Source organism: Myotis daubentonii, chromosome 2 (assembly GCF_963259705.1).
Source record: "Myotis daubentonii chromosome 2, mMyoDau2.1, whole genome shotgun sequence".
Classification (NCBI taxonomy): Eukaryota; Metazoa; Chordata; class Mammalia; order Chiroptera; family Vespertilionidae; genus Myotis; species Myotis daubentonii.
In genome coordinates this window covers 139682839-139691980 of record NC_081841.1, presented here as the reverse complement: position 1 = coordinate 139691980, position 9142 = coordinate 139682839, and the positions used below count along the sequence as shown (strand labels likewise).

The 9142-nt window shown below is 40.2% G+C and overlaps 1 pseudogene; it reads right to left on the bottom strand.

Moving 5' to 3' along the window:
- LOC132226698 (tigger transposable element-derived protein 1-like) lies at window positions 1-4721 on the bottom strand (annotated as a pseudogene).
- Between the last annotated feature and the right edge of the window lie 4421 nt (window positions 4722-9142).

Here is a 9142-nt window from a genome sequence, read left to right as displayed (position 1 = left end):
TTAACCATCATCTGAGCCTTCATTGAGTCATAATCATTTTGCTGACAAAGGGTCTTGCCTCGATAATGGCTGCAGACTGATGAAGGTTGTGGTTGCTGAATGTAGGGGAGCACAGGAGACTTGGTTGGAAAGTTTGTAAGGAGGAAATTCTGAAAAGGGAAGTGGGCTGAAGGCAGCCCACCCTGTTTATCAGAATTCCAACTTAGGGGAGTTTGGCCAAAGGCGGTCACTCCTAATTGTTTCTTGACCTTTCCAAACAAGGGTGTTTACCGGAATCCTTATGCTTAATATTTAGGTGTCCTTGCTTAAAGGACACTGCAGGCACATGTGTCCCCCCAAGATTACTTACCCTACTGATTGTATCTAAAAGATAAACTTTATCTCAAACTGCTGTTACAATAAAAGCCTGAAGAGGCAGGTGATTGAGGTTGTCTGGTTCCTTTAGCCAGGCAGTCCCTTAGCCCTCTCTTTCACAGAGATCCTGTGTCAGAGTAATCATTCATCTGTCAGTCAGGGTCTGCTGGTCAGCCCCAGCAGCTGAAGGCTGGGGTGGCTGTAGCAGTTTCTTAAAATAAGACAACAAGGAATTTTGCCACATTGATTGGCTCTTCCTTTCATGAATGATTTCTCTGTAGCATGCAATCCTGTTTGATAGCATTTTATTCACAATAGAACTTCTTTCAAAAATGCTGTTGCTTTAGCAAATAAGTTTATGTAATCCTTTGTTGCCATTTCATCAGGAGTATATTCCATCTCAAGAAATCATTTTCTTTGCTTATCCATAAGTAGCAATTCAATCATTCAAGTTTTAACATGAGATTGCAGCAATTCAATCATATCTTCAGGCTCTACTTCTGATTCTAGTTCTCACTATTTCCACCAAATTTGCACTTACTTCCTCCACTGAAATCTTGAGCTCCTCAAACTAACCCATGAAGTTTGGAATCAACTTCTTTCAAACTCTTATTAATGTTGATATTTTGATCTGTCATTTGTTCTTTTTTATTTTTGATGTACAGTTTTTTAATCATTTTTTAAACTTTCAATTGCCATTGACATGCATTATTATATTAGTTTTAGGTGTACATACCAGTGATTAGACATTCCATCACTTACTAAATGCCACACCCATCTGACACCACACATAGTTATTAGAATATTATAGACTATATTCCCTATGCTGCACCTTATATCCCCATGACTATACTGTAAGTAACAATTTGTACTTCTTAATCCTTTCATCTTTTTCACCCATCCCCCCTCCCATCTGGCAACAGTCAAAATGGTCTCAGTATCTATGAGTTTATTTCTGTTCTGCAGGGCCTATTTTGTTTTTTAGATTCAATTGTTGATAGATATGTATTTATTGCTATTTTATCATTCATATTTTTATCTTTTTTATTCTTAAAAAAGACACTTTAACATTTCATATAATACTTGTTTGGTGGTGGTGAACTCCTTTAACTTTTTCTTGTCTGGGAAGCTCTTTATCTGTCCTTTCATTCTAAATTATATGGGTAGAGTAATCTTGGTTGTGTCTTGGTTTGGGTCTCTTTGGGTTCATCTTGCTTGGAACTCTCTGCCCTTCCTGGACTTATATGTCTATTTTCTTCACTGAGTTGGGGAAGTTTTCTATCAATATTTTTTCAAATCGTTTTTTTTTTATTTCTTGCTCTCTTTCTCTTCTCCTTCCAGCACCCGCATGATGCAAATGTTGGTATGCTTGAAGTTGTCCCAGAGGTTCCTTACATTATCCTCATTTTTAAAAAAAATTTTTTTTTTCTATTCTGATTGAGTGAGGTTTTTTATATTTTTTTGGGGGGGGGTTGCTTCCTTATACTCCAAATCACTGATTTGATTCTCATTTTCATCTATTGTACTGTTGATTCTCTGTAATGTATTCTTCAAGTTAATGTATTCTTCATTTCTGACTAGTTCTTTTTTGTTTCCTATCTCTTTGCTGAAATTCTCACTAAGTTCAGCTACTCTTCCCCTAATTTAAATGATCATTATTGTAACCAGTGTTTTGAACTCTGCATCTGGTAGATTTTTTGTCTCCATTTTGTTTAGTTCTTTTCCTGGAGTTTTGCTCTGGTCTTTCATTTGGAACATGTTTCTTTGTCCCCTCATTTTGGCTGATGCCTTGTGTTTGTTTATATGTATTAGGTAGAGCTGCTATGTCACCTGGGCTTGGTAGAGTGGACTAATGTAGTAGTTATCCTATAAGGTCCAGTGGCACAGCCTCCCCCATTCACCCAAGCTGGACACTCCAGGTGCATCCCCAATGTGGGCTGTATATACCCTCCTGTTTTAGTTGAGTCTTGATTGCTGTTGGCACATCAATGGGAATTTACTCCCAGGTTGATTGGCTATGAGTACTGGCTGAGACCACAAATCCAGTATAGAGGGTCAGCTGTGCAGGGGCCCACCCCACAGTGAAGGATTTAGTTCAGCATGTCCCTGGTGTCTGGTGGGTTCACCCTTTGAGTATGTCACTTGTGTAGGTAGCTGGATGGTGGTGCTTTGATGTGGTCTGAAGCTGTCCACTGGGTTCTCTGGCAATAGGGTCTCCCAGGTGGTGCAGGCCAAGGTCAGCCACCAGTTGTACTCTGCCCAGGGGCCCCGCAACATGAGCTATAAAGTGAACTGCAGATGGCTGCTACTTGTGCTAGGCTTGAAAGTGCCTTGGTGAGGCCTAGCTGCAAACCAAGGCCAGCTGCCATTGTGCCAGGCCTGAGACCACTTAGCAAGAGGTATGGGGCACTCTGAGGCCAGATGCTGCTTATCTGAGAGATTTTAGAAAAATATTAAGCACGATCCAAGACAGTGCATGAAAGAGCCACTGGAAACAGTGCGGTGGAGTCTGAAAGTTGGGTGGAGTTGGGCCTCAGGGATTCACCAGGGTGGAGCAAACACTGTCAGCCAGATTGATGTAGTCTCAGATATGGTGCCTGCCTGCTATCTCTGATGGTTCATCAAAGGAACAATAGCCTCTGCCAGCACTTCTGTCTGTGAGAAAGCTGCCCCCCAACTCTTGCCCTGATGCTGAACAATTCAGTTCCTCCCCATATGTCTCTGGTGCTTTTCAAGCACTGTTGCCCAGTGCTGGAACTCAGAGGGAGTGAATCCAAGTAAGTCCATGTATGGGCCCGTTAAGAGGAACTGCCTGGGACTCCAGAAGCCCCTCATCTTCCTGAGCCTCAATCCTTGTTGGTTTGTATGCCCAGAAGTTATGAGGACTTCTCTTTCTGGCACTGGAACCTGGGCTGGGGGGCCTGGTGTGGGGCTGGAATCACTTGCTCCTCAGGAGGGACCACTGAAACTGAGATATCCCTCCCTATTTTTAAGCACCACACATGAGTGTGGGACCAGACTGTTCTGAGTCTCCATCTTTTCTACCAGTCTAGGTGTGACTTCTTAGTTAATTCCATAATTGTAGGACTTCCATTCGGCCAAATTTCAGGCAGTTCTGAATGATGGTTGTTCTTTAGTTTAATTATAATTTTGGTGTGGTTGTGGGAGGATGCGAGTACTGCATTTACCTACAACACCATCTTGACTGGAAGTCTTTGACCTGTCATTTGTTCTTAATAACATCTATAATGGTGAATTTTTCCCAAAAGTTTTCAATATACTTTGCCCAGGATCATCAGAGAAATCACTATCTATGGCAGCTATAGCCTCACAAAATGTATTTATTAAATAATAAGACTTAAAAGTTGAAATTACTCTTTGATCCATTTGCTACAGACTGGATGCTGTGTTAGCAGACATGAAAACAACATTAATCTCATTGTACATCTCCATCAGAGCTAGTGGATGACCAGGTGCATTGTCAATGAGCAGTAATATTTTGAAAGGAATATTTTTTTTTTCTGAGCAGTAGCTCTCAACAATGGAATTAAAATATTTAGGGAACCATGTTGTAAACAGATGTGTTGTCATCAAGGCTTTGGTTGTTCCATTTATAGAGCACAGGCAGCGTAGAATTAAAAATAATTCTTAAAGGCCCTAGGATTTTAAAAATGGTAAATGAGCATTGGCTTCACTTTAAAGTTATCAACTGCATTAGCTTTTAACAAGAGATTCAGCCTGTCCTTTGAAGCTTTTAAGCCAGGCATTTACTTCTCCTCCATAACTATGAAAGTCCCAGATGGCAACTTCTTCTAACAAAAGTCTGTTTCATCTACATTGAAAGTCTGTTGTTTAATGTAGCCACCCTTCATTCATTATCTTAGCCAGATCTCCTGGATAACTTGCTGCTTCTACATCAGACCCTGCTGCTTCACCTTGCACTTTTATGTTATGGAGATGGCTTTTTTCTTAAACTTCATGAACCAACCTCTATTAGCTTCAAACTTTTCTCACCTCTCTCAGCCTTTATAGAATTGAAGAGAGTTAGAGCCTTGCTCTGAATTAGGATTTGGCTTAAGGGAATGTTGTGACTACTTTGATCTCCTATACAGGCCAAGTAAACATTCTCCATGTCACACATAAGGTGTTTTTAGTTATTTATCATTCATGTGTCCGCTGAAGTACCACTTTTAATTTCTTTCAAGAACTTTTCCTTTGCATTCACAACTTGGCTAACTCTGGTTCAAGAGGCCTATCTTTCAGCCTATTTTGGCTTCCCTTTCTCACTTAAGCTTTATCATGTCTATCTTTTAATATAAAGTGGAAGAGATGTGTCTCTTTCTTTCACTTGAATACTTAAAGATCATTGTAGGGTTATTAATTGGCCTAATTTCAATATCGTTATGTCTCAGGGAATAGGAAGGCCTGAAAAGAGGGAGAGAAACAGGACAACAAACTATCAGTGGAGCAGGTAGAACACACACATTTATCAAGTTTGCCGTCTTATATGGGAATGACTCATGGTACCCCAAAACAATTATAATAGCAATATCAAAGATTACTGACCACAGATCACCATAACAAATATAATAATAATGAAATAGTTTGAAATATTGTGAGAATAACCAGAATGTGACAGACACAAAATGAGCAAATGCCATTAGTAAAATGGCACCAACTGTCTTCCTCAATGTAGAATTGCCACAAAATTTCAATTTGTAAAAAACAAAATATATGCAAAATGCAATAAAGCAAAGTTCAATAAAATGAGGTATTCCTGTAATAATAAATAAGTAAACGGTAGTTTTCTCAGGTGACTAACAATACATTAAATTATTGAATAAACAGCATCTGTTCCTTATCTAAACTTCAGTAATCATAACTCATCTTTTTTTTTATTATTGCTTAAAGTATTACAAAGGGGGTTACATATGTGTCCATTTTCCCCCCCGCCCTAGACAGTCCCCTAGCCTCCCCTATCCCCTGGTGTCTTATGTCCATTGGTTATGCTTATATGCATGCATACAAGTCCTTTGGTTGATCTCTTACCCCCCTACCTCCTGCACCCACCCTCCCCATAACTCATCTTTTTGTATGATTGACAATACCTGCAGTACCCATTTTCAAGGTTAAATTCAGGTTATGCTTTGGAGCATGTGACTGTTTACAAGGCAAACACAAGAGTAAAATGTAAAGACAAAGGAAATCGGTGCATTCAAAAATATAACAAGATCACACTTAACATCTGAAAGTAATTTCACTCAAGCATATAATACCTAAATCACTTGTTCAATACTTTGTGGAAATATAGTCACCTATTCATTCGTCAAATATTTAATGACTGCCCAATATGTGCCAGACAATGTGAAAGGTCCGAGGTATATACAGATGTAAAGATATGGCTCCCCCTTGAGGAGCTTGCTTTTTCATGATGAATTAGACCAGTGGTTCTCAACCTTCCTAATGCTGTGACCCTTTAATACAGTTCCTCATGTTGTGGTGACCCCCAATTTCATTGTTACAAATTGAACATAATTAAAGCATAGTGATTAATCACAAAACAATATGTAATTATATATGTGTTTTCTGATGGTCTTAGGCAACTCCTGTGAAAGGGTCGTTTGACCCCCAAAGGGGTCGCGACCCACAGGTTGAGAACCGCTGAATCTGACACTAAAGGAAGAGTCACTTGGAAAACTGAGGGCAGGGGAAGTTACTCGGGCATTGTTAGGGTTGGATATATTCTTATATATTTGGATAGTAAAGGATGTAAGAGTAAACATTACACAGAAGAAAGAAAGCCAGTTGGAAACATGAGGAAAAACCAACAGCTATTAACTCAAAAAAATATATTTTCATGTAGTCATGATACTCTGGCTCTGAAGAGTAATATATTCAAATAATTATAACAATGTAAATACTATTTCTCTAACTAAAAACAAAACTCGATTTGAAAGATGGAAGGGAGGAATAGAAGTTACGTGTGAGAAGTAAATGATCATAATAGAAAACCAATAAATAATGTCTAAAGTTGATAAACCAAGAAACAACAATAACTATGCAAAGAAAACTAAAAAAGTTCAAAGTGGTTGCCTCTGTGAGGTGGGCTGACAGATGGTTGAGTGGGACAACTACTACTGCCTCTCATTATACACCTTTTTGCACACTTTGTTTCATCATGTCCATATATTACTTTGATCATTTTTAAATGAATTCCATTTTTAAAAGAGACTATTACAAAACAAATTCTATATAATCTTATATGGTGCAACATATAAATCAATAAATAAACAAAAAAGGTGGGCATGGCTTCATGAGCGATATACAATGGGGACTAGAAAGAAGGAAGTATGGGTCCATAACACACTGTTACAAACCCAGCCCAGTGGGTCCCTAATGAGAGAAACATGCTGTGATCATTTCCATTTTGAGTGAGGGCCGTGTTATTCCATTGTCCCACTTCTTTCCTGTCTCGCGGGATTTACAGGCCCAAGGCTCCTGGCATGGCTGCTCTGCTGCATTGTCATAATTGTGTGCCCACTCTGCACATTTCCTAAACAACTCTGAGGGCATTTTCCCAATGTGAAGCACGTGAGCAGCCAGGGCAGAGGGGCTGTCATGTGAAACCTGCCACTTCTAATCTTGCTGCCTGTTTCCTCACGAGAAATCACTATATATTGCAGTTCTCCCACATTTTGTAGAATGATAAATGCACCATAAAAAGAAGAATGTAGGCTTTTTTGGGAAAGTCACTGCACATGTTCAGTTGCTCCAGAAAGTTCTCTTGGGAGAGATTTGTTCAAAGGGCTTTTTCTTCTTCATGGAAGGAAAGGCAAAAATAAGCTAATTCTCAAAATGCTGATGGCCACCTCAGGCCCCTCCAGAGAGCAATGCAGTCACTCACTTGTCTTGGGGAAATGTGTACAATTAGCGTGAATCTCTCTCCTGGATTCTATATAAGAAGTAACCATTTACCTTTGGGTGACTCTAAAGAATCTATCACCCCATTCACCTTCTCTAGTCTATTCTGTTTCCTTCAGGCCCGGAAGCATTCATGGAAAGCTATTGATCATGTTGAGTGAAAGGCTGAAAAGGTTACTGAGAGTCAAAAGGACCCTGATATCAAGGGGCAGGAAAACTAGCCAACCCTCCAATTCAATCAAGGGCTTATCATCAGAGAAAGGGCTACTTCCATTGCTCTCAAGGGAAAGAAGGGTGATGGCTGGCTCACCTCTGTCCAGTGCTGAAACTCCCCTATGAGGGGACCTAATGAGGGTTTGAAAACATTTACCACTTGCTCTCTATAGCTTTTAAAAGATTAGCCAATCAATTTTTACATTTAACCCTACTGTCTTCCAGTTCAAAAGTTGACTTTATCTAGTGGACATCTAGTAAGGAAAACAGAAGAGGGGCTAAGTGTAAATCTTTTGGGGGAGGGGAGGGGAGGAGAGGTGGCCACAGGCCATCAAGATGGGGATAAAACTCCTTCAAAGATGGCAGAGCTTTGGCATTCCAGGTTGGAGAGGACAAGGAAGGATGCTTGACCTATGTTTTCTTTGTTCACCTCTTGTCAAAACGCCTACCCATATTATTAAAGTAAGTTGCTAGAGACATCACAGGATTTAGAGGGAGAGGGCAATAAAATATGTGTACAAAAAAGAAACCAAGTTCTGGTCACTGTTGCTCAGTTGGTTGGAGCGTCATTCTGTATACTGAAAGGTGGGTTCAATCTCAGTTAGGGCATGTACAAGAGGCAATTGATCTATGGTTCTTTCTCCCATTAATGTTTCTCTCTCTCTCTCTCTCTCTCTCTCTCTCTCTCTCTCTCTCTCTCACACACACACACACACACACACACACACACACACACATACACACACACACACACACATCTATGCATGTCCTCAGCTGAGGATTAAAAAGAAAAGAAATGAAGGGAGTGAAATGCTTCATAAAGCACATGGATGCACCTAAGTCATAGCTTCACACAGAGCCCTTAGCACTGGGAGGCCTTCTGTGGGGGAGAGGACTCTTCTCAGGACACCTTCTTCTATGGGTCATTCTTAGTCAGGGAATTGAGGTATGACCAGCAAAAGTGTCTAGGTATTCCTGTTTCAACTAATACTATTTAAGTCAGAGGAAGGTGATGTTTCCTCACCTTCTCAAAAACTGGCCAAAATATATTTTCACTCAACAGTTATTCATTGAATGCCTTCTCACAGATGCTTCCCTGCTTACTGTTCTCCTGTTTGTCCTGCAGACTCTATTAAAGCATCATTTCCACCCTGGCCAGTTTGGCTCAGTGGATAGAGGTCAGCCTATGGACTGAAGGGTCCCAGGTTTGATTCTGGTCAAGGTCACAAACCTTGATTGCAGGCTCAATCCCTGGTCCTGGTTGGGGTATGTGCAAGAGGCAACCAATTGATGTGTCTCTCTCACATTGATGTTTCTCTCTCTGTGTCTCTCCTCCTCCCTTCTACTCTCTCTAAAAAATAAATGGAAAAAGATCCTCAGGTGAGGATTAACAAAAAAATAAACAAACAAAAAAACTCACAAATGAAGCATCACTTCCCTTTGGAAGACCTAGCCACAGGTGAGAAGTAAGCACCTCTGATTCATGCACCATAGCATCCCAAACTTCCCCAGTTAGAAGTATTGCAATACTTGGTCATCTCTCCAGAGAGACCATATGTACCAGAAGGGCAGTGATCATGCTTCTCAGTCAGAGCCTGGTCCATTGTAGGCACAAAATGAACACTAGTGGCATGAATACCTGGCACTATCTATA